This window comes from Balaenoptera musculus, chromosome 13 (assembly GCF_009873245.2).
Source record: "Balaenoptera musculus isolate JJ_BM4_2016_0621 chromosome 13, mBalMus1.pri.v3, whole genome shotgun sequence".
In the NCBI taxonomy this organism is placed as follows: domain Eukaryota; kingdom Metazoa; phylum Chordata; class Mammalia; order Artiodactyla; family Balaenopteridae; genus Balaenoptera; species Balaenoptera musculus.
In genome coordinates this window covers 82,051,854-82,071,956 of record NC_045797.1, presented here as the reverse complement: position 1 = coordinate 82,071,956, position 20,103 = coordinate 82,051,854, and the positions used below count along the sequence as shown (strand labels likewise).

Sequence of the window (20,103 nt, the reverse complement as noted above, 5' to 3'; positions counted from 1 at the left end):
AATTGTCCTTTGTAATTTCAACAATTAACATGCATTTTCCTATTACAAAAGAAAAATATGTTCATGATAGAAAATAAAAACTTACCATTAAAATTTAAAACATCTTAAAAACTCAGAACCACATGGAATCCATATTTTTAAAAAAATTCTAGTTTCTCCGCTGCTTCCTTTTTCCTGCAGCTGCATGCAGTGGGGCTTAGGGACTTTGTGGATATAACTTGTTTACATTCATTCTGCTCCCCCAGTCCTCACAATGATGACTGGAATTTGTCTCCATATTTGTACTACCTACCAGGAAGAAACATTTGATTTTGATTTTGGTTAAAGCAGAATTTAGAAACAAGTTAGGAATGAACACATAGCATGGAAATGAATGGACTTATGTGCCTGTAGATTTGAGATTTAAATGTACTCCTAAGTTTGAATGAAAACCAGGCAAAGCCATTGGAATAAATTCTCAGTCATTTGAAGCTTCATAATCCAGAATTGTCAAGGGGTTCATTTGGAGCAAAGGTCATTGCCATGGGCAGAATTGGGCAGACACAAATTTGTGTATGCAGTACTTTATTTAATTTGTGTAACTTTGGCTTCTTAGATCACAGAGCCTATATATATATATTATTTTTAGCACATATAAAATGATGATAATTATGTCCATCTTACATAGTTGTTGTGAGGGTTAAATGAAATGATATGTATAATCAGCACAGCAAGACACTGAATATTAACTCATTAATAAATGATGACTGTTTGTTAAAATAATAATTGAGTAAACATAATAATTGTTAGTTTCATTTCAATGCTGGATAAAATCAGCGGATACTTGAAACCAAGAGATCAGGAAATTAAACATTCCTTCAACATCTGGGCCAAGTAATTAATTCTCATATTCATAAGCTTTGGTGATACATTATCAAGTAATGTAGGCCTCTTGTGAATTATAACTTTTTAATTAATTCACCTCAGGGGTACTGATTAGTACTAATTTATAGCTTAGTTTGCATATACTTGAAAGAGGTAAAACTACGTGTCTTTTGTATGCACATACATACGTGCTTCTCAGATTTTGCTCTAAGCCAACACAGTCCCTCCTCTCAGTCTGTCTTGCTCCTTGTGCATAAGATTTTCCTGCAGTTTTTAATAATCCTGGCCAAATAGGCAAACCCTATAGTAATCTGTCCCATTTGCAGGCCTAGAGAGATATCTTTCCTCTCTCCCTTTTTCCTTCCATCGGCTCCATTTTCTGCCACTGGCTGTCCTCGTGGGATGGGAGCCAAATGCCATCATTGTGTCTTAGTGGAAAGATCTTTAGGTTTGGTGTCGGAAAACTTGGTTTAAGTCTTGGCATTGTTAGCTATTTACCGTTTATGTCACAGAGGCTGTTATTCATCCTCTCTGACACTCAGTTTCCTCTTTGAGGAAGATAGGTTACAGAATATCTACTTTACCAGGTTGTGGAAGAATTGGAAAGATACATAGGTTAAATTGAATTGCTCTGTTTATGGCTATTTCCAAGGGGCGGGTGTTGCATTGTCAGAAACAATAAAGCCATTTCTCTGAAAGGAGAATTCCTCCCTGACTTCCTCCAATAAAGAGAGAAAGGGGGGCTGAGAGAGGCAGAAAGGATGCCATGCAGGGAGGTGGACGCTCTGGCTGTGTCACCCTTTCCCGGAACTGGGCGGACGTTGGTAAGACAAGGGAGGGCTTGGGCGTGGCTGGCCTTCTTTCATCCTGAGAAATGGTGAGTGGGGTCGAGGACAAGCCCCGGGGTTGGGGTGGGGGGGAGTGTCAAGACCATGAGTCTGGGTCTGGCATTGCTGCTGTTTGCTGTGTGAGCTTGGAAAATCCACCTAACCTTTCTGAGCCTTATTTTCCTAGCTGTTGAACTGAAAGTGATGATAGCCATCTCCCTCCCTTACAAAATAGCTGCGGGGATTAGATAAGAAAATGAGTGTGAAAGTGATTTATCAAGTGTAAAGTACTCTGCACATGGTAGTTATTACTGTAGATGATCTCAATGATCCCTTTCAGTCCTAAAGATTTGTGATTCTAAACGCAGTGGTCTGAGCAAGAGGCTTAGTTTTTCTCAAGCAACTGTCGATATGATTTCCTCCGAGTTTCCAGTTCCTAATGCACAATCAAGGCCCCATCTCCTCCCTGGGAGGAAACGTCCCTCCTTGGGGGCCGTGCCTGCCACAGGGTTATTGGGGTGACTCAAGGGACAGAGTTGAGCTGCATTAACTTGGGGATGTAGAGCTGCAAAGTGTAATTGAAACTTTTGAGGTTTAAATCCAGTTTTCTTTAGTCAGATTCAGAGTTTTCAAATCCCCTCCCTTTTTCTTTAAACTCAGAAGCTCCAGGAGAGCTTCGACGCCTTCTTGGATGTGAGAACTTCCTCCTGGGGAGGGAGTAGGAGGGACTTCTGATGAACAAAGTGTAAACGAATCTGAAACATATGGATTTGATTTGCCCCACGATACGCACGTTTAAGTCTTGCGTAGAAAAAGGCCTGGAAATGTGGATTTGGTGTTTCCCTCCTAAACTCTAAACATTTATAAATAGATCAGGATGCATGGGGTGGGGAGAACACATTCATTCTTACTGTGGCTAAGTGTCTGGCTTAGAGGAGCCCAATCAGACTGGAGCTGCCTTCAGGGGTCCCGATGAGCCCTTTCAAAGGCTCTCCTGGCCCTTTGCGTTTGGACAAGCTTGTCTTATCGGCACGATCAGGTGCCTACATTGTAGGTCCAGTGAAAATGGAAACGCAGGTCTCCATGTTCAAAAGTGAAGAATTTCAATATGGTGGCTGCAGAGGATTAGAACAAGCAGGGTCCCTGGGCAATGATGCTTTCCAGGTGACGTGCCTGGGAAGCTGCCTCTGCTTATCTGCCCAGCACACAATGCCTCTCCTTCCCCTAAGTCACCTCTCAAGCTCAGATCTGCTGTTTCCTTCTTAGAGCTTTCCTTGACTCTCCAGGCGGGCGAGGCACCCTCCACTGTGCTCCTAGAGCCTCTTCTTCTCACCTGGATCAGTGCACCCTTTAACCAGCATGGACTGTTTATGTGTTCACTTCTTCACTCAACAAACATCGACAGCACTGCCTGCTATGCACAGGGCCCCGTGCCGAGAGCTGGCAAGCCCATTCCGGGAGCGTGGAGGAGGGGAACCTTACTCAGCCTGGGAGAGTCTAGAGAAGTTTTCTTTTGGATGCTTCAATTGAATCTTGAAGGATAAGTAACTGTAAGAAGGGAATTGGAAGGATACGAATAAGACATGGGAGCAGGGAATACCTGGGTCGATGCGTTGCTGCTGGTGCATGACGCTTGAGACAGAGGCTGAAGTTAAATGGGGCTGGAGAGGTAGGTTGGCATGAGTTTATCAAGGGCTCTGTAAGCCACACAGCTTGCTCTGTCTCATCCAGGAAGCCACAGAAAGTTGTCAGCAAGGAGTCAGTAGTCAGATTTGCACTTTGGATGAATGACTCTGGTTGCAGTGGGGATAGCAGGTCAATACGCTTGGAAGCAGGTAGATAAATTGAAGTAATTCCAGGCAAGAAATAATGGTGACCTTGAATGAAATAGCAACCGTGGGGAATGAAGAGAAATGTATGGATTCAGGAGATAGGGTGTAAGACTGGTGAGCCTGATGGGATATGGGTGACGGAAGGAGGGGCAAGAAATCGCAGATGAACCCTGGGTTGATAATCGGTGACTTGTTTTCTGGTTGTAATTCAAACTGAGATAAATTAGTAAAAGACTTTTTTTTTTTTGCGGGGGGGGAATGGGCATGGCAAAGGAAATGAGTTTTGTTTTGGACAACTTGAATTTGAGGCTCCAGTGGGAGCTTGTAAGGAAATGTGCAGCTGGCAGTGGACGTGCACATGGGGAGAGGTCTGGCTGGAGCTGTAGATTTCAGGGCGTGAGTATATGGGTGGCAGTCAAACCCCTCCCCTGCCCCATTCAGTAAACTCATCGAGTATCCATAATAAGATATGACTGGACGGTTTCCATTGCACTTGACAATGAGTTATTATAACTAATAAATTATAAAATCCACATCAGTAGGGATGCGACAGGAAGCAGTAGGTTGAAGAGTAAATGGAAGGTGAGGAAGTATGAGAGAGGAGGTCAGACGATTAATTTTAGAAGCTTGTATAAGAAGGAAAGACGAGTTTGGATGGTGGGCTAAAGAGGGATTTGAATCAAGGGAGGTTATCTTTAAGATGTGTATTAGTTTCCTACGGCTGCTGTAACAAATCAGCACCAGCTTAGTGGCTTAAAACAACACAGATTTATTCTCTTACAGTTCTGGAGATGACAAGTCCTAAAATCAAGGCGTCTGCAGGGTTGCATTCCTTATCAGGGAAGGGTCTGCTCCCTTGCCTTTTGCAGCTTCTAGAGGTTGTCGGCATTTCTTAGCTCGTGGTCCCCTCTTTGCATCACTCTGACCTCTGCAGCTGTCATCACATCTTCTGACTCTGACCCGCCTGCCTCCAGCTTATTAGGACCCTTGTGATGACATTTCGGTCCTCCTGGACTATCCAGGAAAATCTCCCCATCACAAGGTCCTTAATTTAATCAATCTGCAAAGTCCCTTTTGCTGTATAAAATAATGTATTCACAGATTCTGGGTGGGGGCATTGTTCTGTCAATCACAGGATGGGAGAGAAGTGAGCATGTTTGAAGTTTGAGGGAAAGGAAGCAGGAAAGAGAGAGAACGGGGGAGAGGGGGGAGAGATAGATAGATATTGCAGATAGAGGAGAGGAAATGATAGTAGTGGACATCAAGTGCAGGTGGAGAAAAGTTTGGAAAATTGGGAAAAACAAAGTAGTTATGGGAGTGGGTATGTTTGGGTTTACAGTTCGGGAGGCATGAGGTAGTAGGGCCATGAGAGGGGTTTAGTAGGGAACTTGAGGGGAGTGGTAAACGAGTGGAATAATTATTGAAGGAACTTGGGTTGGAGGTGAGTCAGGATAAGCAAAGAGGTGTAAGGGAGGGGCTGAGGATCCAGCCGGCGTTGGAGAGATGATCTTGTAGTTGGTCCCACTCCAGGGCATGCACTGTCCCCCAAGAGCGCCGAGCCACTTGGGTGTAGAAATTCAGAAAGGCTGGAGCTCACCTGGCAGAGATGGCAGAAGCTATCACGGGGATGGTTTGCTTTGTGTCAGCTTGGCTGGGCCTCGTGATTCCTCGACGTTTGGTCAAGCATTGTTCCGGGTGTGTCTGTGAGGATGTTTCTGGATGAGGTTGACATGTGAATAGGTAGGCTGAGTAAAGCACATTGTCCTCCCGATGTCACTGGGACTCATCCAGTCCGTTGAGGACCATTCTAGAACTAAAAGACTGAGTAAGAGGGAGCTTCGCCTGCCCGACTGCTGGAGCTGAGACATGAGTCTTCTCCTGCCTCAGACTAGAACTGCACCACTGGTTCTCCTGGGGCTCCAGCTTGCCCTGCAGACCTTGGGACTTGGCCTCCTTAATCACGTGAGCTAATCTCTGATAATCTCTCTCTCTGTCTCTGTCTGTCTCTGTCTCTATATCATCTCTCTATCTCTGTCTCTGTCTCTGTCTCTATCTCTATGTCTGTCTCTATCTCTATATCCTATTGGCTCTGTCTCTCTGAAGACCACAGACTAATCCAGACTTCAGATTGGGAGAGAAAGGAGGAGAGACCAGGAGGGTGTGGGAAAATGGAGGGATCCAGGACCTGGAGGTCTCTTCAAGGTCAAAGACAGATGTAAAGAGAATGAAGGCTGGAAAGATACGGAAGAATTGGAGGTGGTGGTCAGAAGGCAGGATAACGACGTTTAATATTTGTGAGATGCTGGGGCACCGCCTCCAGACAGTCTAATTAGGTCAGGCTAGGGTGCAACCAAGCAGGTTTCACAGATGGATGTGCAGAGCACCCAGGGTTGAGAACCCCCTTATCAGGAGTTACTGGTAACCAGTGTGACGTGCTCTGAGAGGGCTGGCTCCTCTGCCCATCATCTGTGATGCCCACCTGCTTCCACGGCGTCTTCCTGTATAGGAGTCTGTATCTGTCCTGTCTCTGCATGTACTTGCTCCATTTTCCTTTGTGCAGTCACTTCCCCTGTAGCTCTGAGGAAGGTAGCTTCCTTCAACACTCTGCCGGAACTGTTGGCTGCCTGCTTCTTGTGAATGCAGGCATGGCTTCCCTTCTGTTCTTAGTTTCCCACCTCTTCTCTTTCAGTGTTGAATTCCGCTGCTCTGTGGAGAAAGGAGGGGTGTTGTGAATGTCTTTTGGTAGCAAGACTCACTTCCTTATTGGAGTCTGAGCTGAAAACAGGGTCTGCCGTCGGGTAGAAATGTAGACACCATGCATCACACTATTAGAAATAAATCCTGCCATGGTTGGAGGCTGGGGGGCAGAGCTCTTTAATCATTTCATGCCAAATATCACATGGGTTGCACCCACACACCCCAGTTTACAAGTCCTTGTAGAGTGATGAATGTACAATAGACCCTCAATAAATAGGTCTGTTCCTCCAATCAAGTGGCCAATAAGAATGAGAGTTCTAAAGGACCTATTGAACTTGACTTTGAAAAGCATTAAAAATGATGAAATGCTTACCAGGTGCCAAGGACTAAGGCAGACCCTGTGTATACATGACATCACCTCATTCTTTCAATAATGATGAAACAGAAAACAAGGCAATGATTTGAGCTCTTCAATTTTGGACACACTCTCATACCTCATAGTGCATGAAAACTGTGTTATTAGAGGCAACAGTCAGTGGGTTTTCATTAGGACTTAACTCTCCCTTTGTTACTTTGGACTTGATTTTTCTGTGTATGATGCTTTGGTTCGTCCTTTGTCAATATAAGATTAGCACCACCCTGCTGCCTCTTTCTCTCTCTCATCTTTCTTGTTAACTGTTTATATTCTGGCTATGACCAGTTCTAAGTATTCTTGGCTAAGGTATTTTTTAAAAAAGTTTTTACTTTATTTAGGAGGACTTGAGAAGAAAGAGGGGATATTTTTAAAGTGTGGAGCGGCCAGAACTGGAAGCTGAATCTCATAATATCCTTAACACTTTGGAATAGAAAATCTTCTCCATTCTAGATGTTACTCTATTGTGTAATACTGCATTCAAAATCTAGAGCTTTAATGCCCCTTTCATACATCTTCTATTCAAAGGTGTTAATTTAGCCTTTGTAAAACATTGTATATATTCCAGACCCCTGGGAAGAGATCACTTTTCTAGCCGAGGGAAATTTATTCTGAGTTAGGAAGGGTTAAGCTTTTTTTCTTGGCATCTATCTGAATAAACAGTGTGGTTCTGTGGCATCTGAATTTTGCATTCAGATCAGCATTCTTAAGGAAGCAAGATGACCTGATTTTTATTTTCCCTTGTAAGCACGTTGTGATGAATCCACAAAATACTTGCGCCCGTCCCCTGTGTCTGGTGGATAGCTTGCATGATGCTGTTATTTCCAACCGGGTGGTAGTTTATGGGGAAGCATGGAAGGTTCGGGCAGGGAATAGATGGAATCAGAGAAAGCTTTAGGGAAAAAAATATCAGTGAGACTTAGAAGTAGCTGATTGGGGATGAGCCTCTAAGTCCATGATTTTCCTCCATTATACTCCAGAGTGAAAGAGGCAGAGGAGAAGTAATCAAAAGCACAGGGAAGAAAGTCACCGGTAAACAATGCCTCTGGTGTCCTGAGACTGGGGAATTTGTTGATGGTATGAACGCATTGGCTGGAGGAAAGGCCATTGAGTCGGACCTTCAGGAGGACAAGGGAACTTGCAGAGATGGGAGAAGCTGGATGGCAAGAGTTAGGGAGATGGGTGAGATTGAAACAGTGAAGAAGAGAGGGGATGGGGGCCTGAACCTGACCCTGGGGAGGCAGAAGGGGATAGATTTAGGAATCCCAGGTACAACTTGGTACTATGATGCAGGGTCAAATTAGAAAAGAGGATGAGCTAGTTTAGGGATCAAGACCCAGACCTCAAAGCTGCTTTACCTCCATGAGCCTCAGCTTTCAAATATGTAAAATGGGCACAAACATAGCTTCTTCCTAGAGTTCTGAGAATTAAATGAAGTGATGATACTGCATAAAGGCTTAGTCCAAAGCCAGGGGCCTGGGACCAAACAGGATGGACATGCACACTGGTTCTGTCCTCTCCCCTTTCCTGGAGGAGGGGATTAACTTTGAAGCAAAGGAAGAGAGGAAGGGGGAAGGTCACAGAGGAGAAGGGTGGAGAAGAGGGGAATCAGGACAGCTTACGTCAGTGGCTCCTAAACGCAAGCCCATTTTGATCTTTAATCCTAATATTTTTATTTGAAAATGAGCACAGCACTTTTACAAATGGGGAGGGGAGGAACGTCAAGGTCACCTGGCCAGCACTCTGCCTTCATCCAAGTGAGGTCGCTAAGCTGCATCTCATGAGGTTGGGCTTGTCCTGTGTCACACAGCCTGGGAGAGGAGAAGCCGGGCTGAGGCTGCCACCGCGAATTCTGAGTTCTTCCTATTGGTGTCTGGAGGAGAGGAGCCTCCTGGATGGACCCCGTCCGCCTGGTCCGGGACTCATGGCCTCCGGGTGGAGGAGCCCAGCGAACCCACACAGGATTTGGAACCTTCCCCGTGCAACCACCCCATGACTTTTACAGCAAAATTTCTCCCTAAATCTGGCTAGAAGAAGAGTGAGTCCCCGACGGCCTTAATCTGAGCAGAAAAACAAACGTGTTAAAGTGATTAGGGCTGTGGTTGGGAAGTACCGGACGCTGTTTCCCTCTCCGGTCCAGGGCAGGACGCCCTTAGGAAGGCGAAACCCACTTTTCTGGTGAGAACCCCTTATAGAAACAGCTCCCTTTTCGCAGGTGACAGCATCCCAGGCTGTGCCAGGCCTGCAGCTTCTCCTGTGTGAATCTCGCTATGAGCCAAGTTTATGTTATACTGATTACAAAACAAAATATTTTGTGTGATACCAACAAAAGCCATGGATACTTTTTTTCTTTCTTCTTTCTTAAAAATTTTTATTGGAGTATAGTTGATTTACAATGTTGTATTAGTTTCTGCTGTACAGCAAAGTGAATCAGTTATACACATACATATATCCACTCTTTTTAAAGAGTGGTCATTCCCATATAGGTCATTATAGAGTATTGAGTAGAGTTCCCTGTGGTATACAGTAGGTCCTTATTAGTTATCTATTTTATATATAGTAGTGTGTATATGTCACTCCCAATCTCCCAATTTATCCCTCCCCTCCCTTACCCCCTGGTAACCATAAGTTTTGTTTTCTACAACTGTGACTCTACTTTTGTTTTGTAAATAAGTTCATTTGTACCCTTTTTTTAGATTCCACATATAAGTGATATCATATGATATTTGTCTTTCTCTGTCTGACTTCACTCAGTATGACAATCTCTAGGTTCATCCATGTTGCTGCAAAAAAAACCATGGATAATTTTTTTCTTTTAATGAGCCTTGATTTAAAGAGAAGTCTGTGTTTAATCATAGCCCATTCGCATCAATTTTGTTGTAAACAGAACAAGGTACCAAGTGGTGTCTGGAGTCCCAGGTTCTAGTTCTGGCTGGACCCTGTCCCCGTGTGACTCTGGGTGGCTTCTTTCCCCTCCCCTCCCCTCAAGTTCCCTGTTCGTAAAACCAGAGATTTGTTCTACATCTCCAAGACCCTTCCTCTGGGTCCTGCTGTGTGCCACTGAGACTGTCAGCCCCCTCTTTCTCCAGGAGTTAGACACTCAGGAAAGCAAGCGGTGGCTCATTGGGAACATCTTCATGCTGTATCTTGTCTTCTTTCCCCTGCCCAGAACAACCTTCATGCCCCTACTCTACCTGAAATCCTTTTTTTCATTCTTTAAGACCTGGTTCAAGCCATACTACTTTCTTAAGCCCTTTTTGACCCTGGTGTGAGAGGTTGGGCATTTAGTAGTTTGCTAGGGATGCTGTTAAAAAGAACAATGGTCCCTCGGTATCTGTGGGGCATTGGTTCCAGGATCCCCCTGATACCAAAATCCACAGATGCTCAGGTCCTTATATAAAATGGTGTGGTATTTGCATATAACCTATGCACATCTTCCCATGTACTTTAAATCATCTCTAGATTACTTATGATACCTAGTATAATATAAATGCTATGTAAATGGTTGCCAGTGCCTGGCAAATTCAAGTTTTGCTTTCTGGAACTTTCTAGATTTTTTTTTTTCCAAGTATTTTTGATATGGGGTTGGTTGGATCCAAGGATTCAGAACCTACGGATCGGGAGGGCTGACTATACCACAAACTAAGTGGCTTAAACGACAGAAATTTATTGCCTCACAGTTCTGGAGGCCCAGACTGCAAGATTAAAGCATTGGCAGGCTTGGTTCCCTCTGTGATGGAGAATCTGTTCCATGCTCGCTCCTAGTTTCTGCTGGTTGGCTGGCAATCTTTGGCATCCTTGGCTTGGAGAAGCATCATCCCAATCTGTTTTCATCTTCACCTGGTGTCCTCCCCGTGGGTGTGTCTGTCGCCACATTTTCCCTCTTTATAAGGACACAAGTCACATTGGATGTGGGACCCACCCTATTCCAATGTGACCTCACCTTAACAACTACCACTCTATTTTCAAATAAGGTCACATTTGGAGGATCTGAGGATTAGGGCTTCAACATATGAATTTTGGGGGGATACAATTCAACCCACAGCAGGTACCCTTGTGCATGTTTCTGGACTCCCTTCTCTCCCAGCCCCATTAGGTTGTGGACCCATCTCTCCCAGAGTGGCCAGAGCAGCAGGCATGATTCAGCCAGAACCATGTGTCTGGACTGTGGGTCTAAGAAACAGTGGCCAAAGGGAGCAACTATTGCAAAGCTCACATCTGCAACTGGTGGACCAGGAGAGCAGAGGGGCAGATCTTTGTGGGTGGGGCATCAGCTTGGAAGGTGGGAGGAGCTACAGAGGAGGGAGGTGTGGTTAGGGAAGAGAGGACCAGTCAAGACACAGGCAAGGTCACCCAGGTTAGTGCTGCATAATTAAGATGCTAATTCCTTCTGTCCTGGAGCCCTTTGCAGTTTACACACACCTGCAGTTTGACAAGTTCTTTCACATTAAATCCCTGGATGCATGGGAGATGTCTCTTGCCTGGGTGACACTCTTCTAAATTTGTGTAAATGGGCCGTGAGAGGCCAGTCCTTTGTTCACCTGTTTGTCTTCCTGGCCCCCCTTCCTCATCCACTGGGTATCTAACTCCAGCCTCCAGCCCGGCCGCCCCTGAGGACTGGCCTGGCTGCCTTCCCTTTGTGTTGCCTCCTCTTTGTCTCCTCTGATTTTATTTCAGAAAATTCCCATCACACAGCCTAATGGCTGGGAGATTTTTCGGGGGCAGCTCCAGTGGTTGCCTCATGTGTGAAATTTCTTTGAAATCATGTTTTATTTTAAAAATTCGTAGATTATTGAATTCTATTCCATTTTTCCAAATTTGTGCCAGTGTGAAAATACTGTTTGAAACTACTTAGCGTTGCTCTTGCAAGGAGGTGGGCCTTGCTTCTCCCGTGGCTTGTTGTACCCTTGCCCACCTGTTACAAGCAGGCTGCCTGTGCACGCTGGTTCCTGCATTTTTTGCCTGTAACTTCAGTTTTCTTCCCACTTCTGATGTGGCTGAGCACCCTCAGAAGTAAAGTCCTCCCCGAATTTCCCTGAGACCAGCCCCTCAGTTACACTGGTCCTGGACCTCAGGGCAGGGCCACACATGCCCTCCAGGGAGCACCTCGTCAGGTGCCCCATCTTCATCCCTGGACTGAGTGTATCCCCAGCTGGGGCCACCCGGGCTGGGCCCCTGGGATGCTCCCCTCTCTCATGGGGGAGCCGTGAGCCTCTCTTAAGCTGCAGTCCTCTGGTTCCTCCTTCCGCGCCCCCAAAGGAGTGCCTCTCTTCTCTCAACCAAGAGGAAAAGGCAGAGTGGAGGCCTCCCTGCCACGTCTGCCCAGCCCAGGGCTTTCTACCTCCTCTGGGAGCCATAAAGAGTGTGGGCTTCGTTGTCTGAAGGACTTGGGTTCAAATCTCTCCTTTGAACGGGATCTGGGGCTAGTCTCTCAACTGCTATGAGGTTCCATTTCCTTCTTTGTAAAATGAGAATATTAATTTCAACTCCAGTTGAGAGAATTAAGTGGGAAAATGTGCAACAAGGCACGTAACAGGGTACCCGGCACCGAGCAGGAACTCAGTGCATTTTCCTCCTCATCTCCTTTCCCTCCCAGTTGGTCTGTTTCTCCCCTGTCGGGCCAGGTGGTCCTTAGTCCCGTTTCCACAGTCTGCATGACCTCTCTCAAAGCCCCTCCCTTTGGGGGGGTGGGGCCACTGATGTCCTGTTTTGCAGATGGGGAGCCTGTGTCCAGAGGGGTGACTCTACCATGGCCAGCCTGGAGACCAGGCTTTCTCCAAGTCTTCCTCTGACTTAGCCTGGCTGGGCCACGGCCACATCTGGGAGGTGTGCGTTGACTGGAGGATGACCAGGACCAGAGGGAAAATTAGATCTCGTTGTCTTGGCCAAATTGACGTCTAAGATATGTCTTCTCCATCTTGGTCACCTCTCATGGGGCATCTGCCTTCCCTCCCGCTGTGTTTTCCTGTAGCCACACACATGTGCCTAACTCTCACCAGAATCTTCTAGTCATTTGTATCTTAAGATACTAATTTTCGTTTCATAAAAGTACTAACTTGCTTATTTGTTATCTTACATGAGTCCCTCTTTGTTTCCTCTTTATGTCTGAAAACTTGCTTACAAGCTCCTTGGACTCAGGGACCACATCTTCTGCTTTTCTTGTGTTTCTTTTCTTAGGGTCTAGCATATTGCTGAGCTCCCGATAGGTCCTGGAAATATTTTGTGTTTGCTTTTCAGTCCACAGAAGCAATAGTAGCTAACATCTATAAATAAGTTAGATGGTTCACCAAACAAAGCTCTATTATATCGTTTTATCTTCTTACCTACCAAGGAAGGTAGTTATTATGGTAACAGGAAAACTGAAGTTCAGAGATACTCAGTGACTTGCCCAGGGTTCCAGAGCTAGTAATTTTGAAGCAGCGTATGTGGGACTGCAGGACATGGATTGAGCAAGGCTTTAGATGCACAGCATGGGGGAGCACATGCTTGGGTTCTTCAGAATTTAATCTTGCTGCTTGGAAAACTCACGGCTTAAGTTTGTCCTAGTCGAGGGACATAACTGGAGTGATAAATCTGATCTGTATCCTTAAGATGGTTGAGTCCGTCTTTGGTCTCAGACTGAAAGGCTCTTTAGGAAATTATTTCCTTATGTTAACTTTTTTTTAAATGGAGTTTTTGGACTAAATACATATTTTCCATTTTTTTATTGCAGAGCACAGTATTTATCTCATAGAGAATTATGATAAACCCCCTGAATGTTTCATGTTTTTTTCACGATTCATATGGAACAAATTAAAAATAACTTTCCATGGTACAGATTGCCCCAGAGAACGGCTCAAAGACCCTTCCTTCCGCCTGCTTCCTCCAGCTTTTCGTCCGCCTCGAATTTCAGCACCTACAATCTGAGAGAGGCTGGGGTGAAGAGGATCCCCGGGGAGCACCAGGCCCCTCATCCCGAGCAGAATGCGTATCTGGAGACTTTGTTCGATGGGCCACCAGGTCTGTGAAGGAGAGGTGTCATTTAGGATGATTTTTTGCTTATAGGCATACACAATTGGGAAGACTGCTGATTTTTATTACTTCGTTCAGATTTTAAATATACTTTGTCAGTCACTTCAGTAAGTATTTTAAAAAAGAAAAATGTAAGCCCCCAACATGAGCTTACAGCAGATGCCCTCTGCTAGAACATGTTTGTAAAACACTTTTGACTTGATTGAATCTGCGAGTTTCTAGGATTTGAATTGCCACTGTTACACTCAACTCTACCGCAGTGTGCCCCAGTTACAGGGCTAAGAAGTGGTTGAATGTGGATTTAAATCCATGTCTATTGGACTAGGAAGGACTGTTTGATTTCCATTCCACCATGTTGCTTCAGAAAAACTGGCTCTGCGTGGTAGCCCTGCCATTCTATACTGGTGACCTTAAGAAAATCACCATCTTTTCAGTAGAGTGAGGCAATGCAACCAGTTTCAGTGAGTTATTGTGAAGAGTAAATACACATGAAGCGCCTAGTTATTCGGTACATTTTGGTGAGAAGCCAAAATATTGGGACAGTGAACCTACGGATCTTGCTCAGGGAAATCTGGGCGGGGCAGGACCAGAGCTGGCAACGTCCCATGTTTCTTCACATCCTTTTCACTCCCGCCCCCTACAACCTAAACATACTCAAAAGGAGTGGGTCTGAATTTCTCCAAAAGGACAGTGGGCAGCATGAGCTCTGAGGACGTTTTTCCAACACTGAGCAGGGAGTTCAGAAGGAAGGCAATCCCTTTGCTAACCACGGAGAGCTGAGATGCCCCAGCCACTGGGTTTGTGGAGAAGACACTTAATTGAGGTCTCAGGGCTGGCTGTCCAGACATGGAGAGGGAACTGGGTCTTCTCTCTGTGATCTTTCTTAGCCCCAGTGGGCCAGAGAGAGTAGAGGCAATGGCAGGAAGTGCCAGGTAGGTCCCAGTGTCTGTCGGTCCATCCTTCCATCCATCCATCCATCCACCCGTCTGTCCGTCCATCCATCCATTTATCCATCCATCCATCCATCCACCCCCCACCCACCCACCCGTCCGTCCATCCATCCATCCATCCACCCACCCACCCGTCCGTCTGTCCGTCTGTCCGTCCGTCCGTCCGTCCATCCATCCATCTGTTCATCCATCCGTTCATGCTCCTTTCCACATATATTGAAACCTAATTCCATGTTAGCAATTTGGGCTTAGGGCTGAGGATACAGATGTAAATCTCAAAGGTCACTGTCCTCTAAGACCACTCTCAGCCTCTCTCTATCGAGTAATTCTGGTTAACTTTTTCATAGAATTTTTCATTATCTGAAATTATGTTAGGTATTTTTTTTTGCATGTCTCCTCTGCTGGAACATTAGCTCCATTAGAGCAGGAACCTTGTTTGTCTTGTTGACAGGTATGTTCTCAGTGCCTCCCATGGTGTCTGGCAAATAATGATTAAACAAGCTGACTTCAGAGGGATTAATGGTGCTGACCGAGCACAGGGAGTTCAGGAACCACAACAAAAAAGTGGTAGGTTCACCCTGGGCAAGAGGTAATTACACTGGTGGCAACTCAGAGGGAAGCTACTTGTTTTGTAACTGTGACGGATTCTTTTTTTAAGCAAAGAACAATTGGCCAACAACACTATGTTAGTTTCTGGTGCACAGCGTAGTGATGTGATGTTTCTATACATTACAAAATGATCACCATGATAAGTCTAGTTACCATACATACCCACACAAAGTTATTACAATATTATTCACTATATTTCCCATGCTGCACATTTCATACCCGTGACTCATTTGTTTTGCAACTTGAAGTTTGCACCTCTTAATCTCCCTCACCTATTTCACTCATCCCCCCACTCCCCTCCCCTCTGGCAACCTCTGATTTGTTCTTTGTATCTATGCCTCTGTTTCTGTTTTGTTATTTGTTCTTTTTTTTTAGATTCCACATGTAAGTGAAATCATATGGTACTTGTGTTTCTCTGTGGGATTTATTTCACTTAGCATAATACCCTCTGGGCCCATCCATATTGCTACAAATGGCAAGATTTAATTCCTTTTTATGGCTGAGCGATATTCCATTGTGTATATGGAATATATATATCATATCTTTGTCCATTCATCAATCAGTGGACACTTAGGTTGCTTCCATATCTTGGCTATTGTAAATAATGCTGCAATGAACATAGGGATGCATGAATCTTTTCAAATTAGTGTTTTCATTTTCTTCAGAAAAATACCCCAAAGTGGAATTCCTGGATCATATGATAGTTCTGTTTTTAATTTTTTGAGGACCCTCCATACTGTTTTCCATAATGACTGCACCAATTTACATTCCCACCAACAATGAATGAGGGTTCCCTTTTCTCCATATCCTCACCAACACTTGTTATTTATTGTTTTTCTGATAATAGCTATTCTGACAGGTGTGAGGTGATATCTCACGTGGTTTTTCATTTGCATTTCCCTGATGATTATTGGTCATCTGTATGTCTTCTTTGTAACAATGTCTATTCAGGTTCTCTGTCCATTTTTAAATTGGGTTGTTTGCTTTGTCAAGGTTGAGTTGTATGGGTTCTTTGTATATTTTGGATATTAACCCCTTATCAGATATATTGTTTGCAAATATCTTCTCCCATTCAGTAGACTGCCTTTTCATTTTGTTGATCATTTCCTTTTTAGTTTAATGTAGTCCCATTTGTTTACTTTTGCTTTTGTTTCCCTTTCCTGAGCAGACAGATCCAAAAAGAAAAAAATTGCAAAGACCGTATACTGCCTATATTTTCTTCTAGGAGTTTTATGGTTTCAGTTCTTACAACTGAGTTTTTAATCCATTTGAATTTATTTTTATATATGATGTGAGAAAGTAGTCCAGTTTGATTCTTTTGCATGTTGCTGCCCATTTATTGAAGAGACTGTCTTTTCCCCATGGTATATTCTTGCCTTCTTTGTCATAGACTAACTGACCACGTAAGTGTGGATTCATTTCTGGGCTCTCTATTCTGTTCCATCAATCTATGTGTCTTTTTGTTACAGTACTATACTGTTTTGATGACTATAGCTTTGTAGTATAGTTTGAAATCAAGGAGTGTCATTCTTCCATCTTTGTTCTTTCTCAAGATTGTTTTCACTATTTGGGGTCTTCTATGTTTTCTTACAAATGTTAGAATTATTTGTTCTAGCTCTGTGAAAAACGCCATTGGTATTTTGATAGGGATTGCACTGAATCTGTAATTGCCTTGGTAGTATGGTCATTTTAACAATATTAATTTTCCCAATTCATGAGCATGCTGTATCTTTCTATTTGTTTGTGTCATCTTCAATTTCTTTCATCAGTGTCTGATAGTTTTCAGAGTACAGGTCTCTTATTGTCTTGGTTAGCTTTATTCCTAGGTATTTTATTCTTCTTGATGCACTTGTAAGTGGGATTGTTTTCTTAATTTTTCTTTCTGAGAGTTCACTGTTAGTGAATAGAAATGCAACAGATTTCTGTATATTAACAAAAATATGGAACACTTCACAAATTTGCGTGTCATGCTTGCACAGGGGTCGTGCTAATCTTCTCTGTATCATTCCAATTTTAGTATATGTGCTGCCGAAGTGAGCACTGTAATAGATTTATTTTACCCTTCCTCATCCACAAACTTTTCCCTGTAACTGTGGAGGGCCCTCCCACCTGGCTTTTGGCTTGGCCATGTGATTTGCTTTGACCCCTAGGGTTTAGCAAATGGGATGCAGACTGAAGCTTCAAAAGCCCTCACTCAGGTGGGTTTACTGCTCTTGCCCTCCTGTCATCACCACAAGAACGTGCCTGGGCTAGTCTGCTTTGGGCTGAAAGATAAGCAGAGCAGAACACAATTTCCTTGGAGATTCTAACCAAGGCCTTCCAGGACCAGCTGACATCTGGCCAACCCAGGCCATGTGAGTGAGGTCAGGTTACATAACTGAGCATAGCTCAAGCTCCCAAACCCCACAGACTGTGCACTGAATTTGTTGCTGCATGCCACTGCAGTTTTGTGGGTACAGTAAGTCCCCTACATACGAATGAGTTCCGTCCCCAGAATGCGTTCATAAGACCAGTTTGTTCATAAGTCCAACAAAGTTAGCCTAGGTACCCAACTAACACAATTGGCTACTGTACTGTAATACGGTACTGTACTGCAATAGGTTTATAATACTTTTCACACAAATAATACATAAAAAACAAACAGAAAAAATAAAGAATACATTTTTAATCTTACAGTGCAGTACCTTGAAAAGTACAGTACAGTACCAGCTGCATCACCACTGCTTTTACGCTTACTTCTGGACATCCTGGGCTTGAAATAAAGATAACGTACTACTGTACCCTATATAGTACTGTACAGTAAACTACACAAAAGCACAACGGCGTGTAGAGGATGCACACATGTGACAATGGACGCCAGATACGTGAACTAACTTACATGATTGGATATGCGAATGCACGTTCGCATCTTTGAAAGTTTGAAACTTGAAGGTTCATATGTAGGGGACTTACTGGACTTGCTATATAGCATTATTGCAGCAATAGATAACATACAGGAACTTTATAAGGGGGTCAATATGCACACTTTCCACTGGCCTTAGTTAGAATGGTAATAATTGTGATAGTAGTGCTAATTATTCATTACTAGGTATTGGATACCCACAGACTTTCCTAGGAACGTTCTATGTTTTATTTCTAATTCTCACAATAAGCTTACAAGGTTGGCAAAACGATAAGACCATCACCACTTCTGCTACTTACTGAGCTGTGCACACCAGTGATTGAGGCCATAGGGAGTGGGGTCAGATGGCCTGGGTTCACCTCCCTTCCAGCTTCACCAGCTTCACCTCCCTTCTCGTTTTGTGACTTCGGGCAACAAAGAGGTTATACTTATCCTCTCTGTACTTTCGTTTCCAAATATGGGGATCATAATAATATCTATCTCCTAGAACTGTTAGGAGGAATGAATAAGGTGACACACAAAGTGCTTAAAGCAATGCCCCGTGCACCATGCACATGAACGTCACTGTCATCGTTTTTATTAGATGGCAGCCCTGGGCTGAGCATTTTATATACATGCCCTCACTTTATTCTCACAAAAACCCAGGAGAAAGGTCTTATGATCTCCATCTTATTGAAGAGGAAGCTGCAGGTAGAGGGGTTAGGACTCAGACCATCCAGCTGAGAGGTGCTGAGAAAACCGGGATCGAATCCAGAGGCCGAGCTGGTTCCCCAGGCCGCTGCCCCTTGTTGGTCCCCGCTGGTTTCTATTCCCTGTGCTTGGGAAAGACGGCCAAGCTGTCCCAGGAGCTGTCCCAGGCTGACGTGGGCTCCGTGAGGCTCTGCGGGGGCTGCTTTCTCCCGTCTCCCTCTACAGGAGGCCCCAGCGAAGCATATGGGAGGCGTGGGATGCAGTGTAAACCCCTGTCCGTGCCTGGAGGAGACGCTCCTGTCCACCTCCGCCCGGCTCACCGTGAGACCTGGACCCTCCGCTCCTTGTCTGTGTCCGTTTCCCAGCGCTCTGCAACGAGCATCACCTCCGTCGCTGCCTTCCCCCGAGGCAGCCCTGGGACTCAGAACAGTGGGTGAGCGATGTCCCTCGGGGCTCCAATGCGCTGTCGTGTCCTCTGCAGGCCGAGCCTCGCTGGTGCAGGGCACTCTCCAGACCCGGGGGGCCCAGAGGGAACCTGACGGGTGGGCTCGGCGACCCAGCCCTGCAGCAGCGTCCCGCCACCTGCTCGGAGCACGTGTCTCCCCGCAGTGTCTCCCCCTGCTTCCGCCGCACCCTCAGGGCTCACCAGCTCTCCCCGACCCAGCACTGGTCACCTGGAAACGCCGCTGTGCACGTTCCTCCAGACGTGGGGCTGTGCGGCCTGCCAAGTGTGCTTCTAGTGTTTTCTGTTCTGGTTTTTTTTGTATAACCCCAGAACAATTTCTGAATAAATGTGTGTCAACATTTTTACATTGAGGGATGGGATAAGTATGGGGGGCTTTTGACTTTACACCTTTGTTTTCCAATCAGGTTTCTTCTTTATGGGAACGAGACCCCTGGAAGGCAAGGACTAAATCCAATTGCTCTCTGGGTCCTCAGACCCACCCTCGCATAGGGGAGCACTCAGAAATGTTTGCTGAATGAATGCGTGAATGAGAGAATGTCTCCAAACAGAGCTTTTCCTTTATTCTTTGTGACCAAGACCCTCCTGGTACTTCTTCTCCAGTAAACAAGTCTCTGAATTTTCCCCATGGGCTTGAGTCTCTGCCGAGCTAAGTTGTCTGGCAACATCTCACCCTGGATTCGACTTTCCGCCACCAGAGTTCCCTGTTCGCTGCACTTCCTGCTCTGTGAGCTCCTGGACCCCCATCCCTGGGCCTCACCATGCGGTACCGGTCTGGTCCTCCCTGGCAGGGCACAAGGAGGGCTGGTACACCCCTTCTAGGAAGAAGAACAAAGCAGCAGAGTT

General features: G+C 45.1%; 1 non-coding gene across 1 annotated transcript; it reads right to left on the bottom strand.

Annotated features, from left to right (window-relative positions):
* Nucleotides 1–17,136: 17,136 nt before the first annotated feature.
* LOC118906537 lies at nt 17,137–17,243 on the bottom strand. The gene has a single exon (XR_005022519.1). It is a non-coding gene; the product is annotated as a U6 spliceosomal RNA (small nuclear RNA).
* Nucleotides 17,244–20,103: the final 2,860 nt, after the last annotated feature.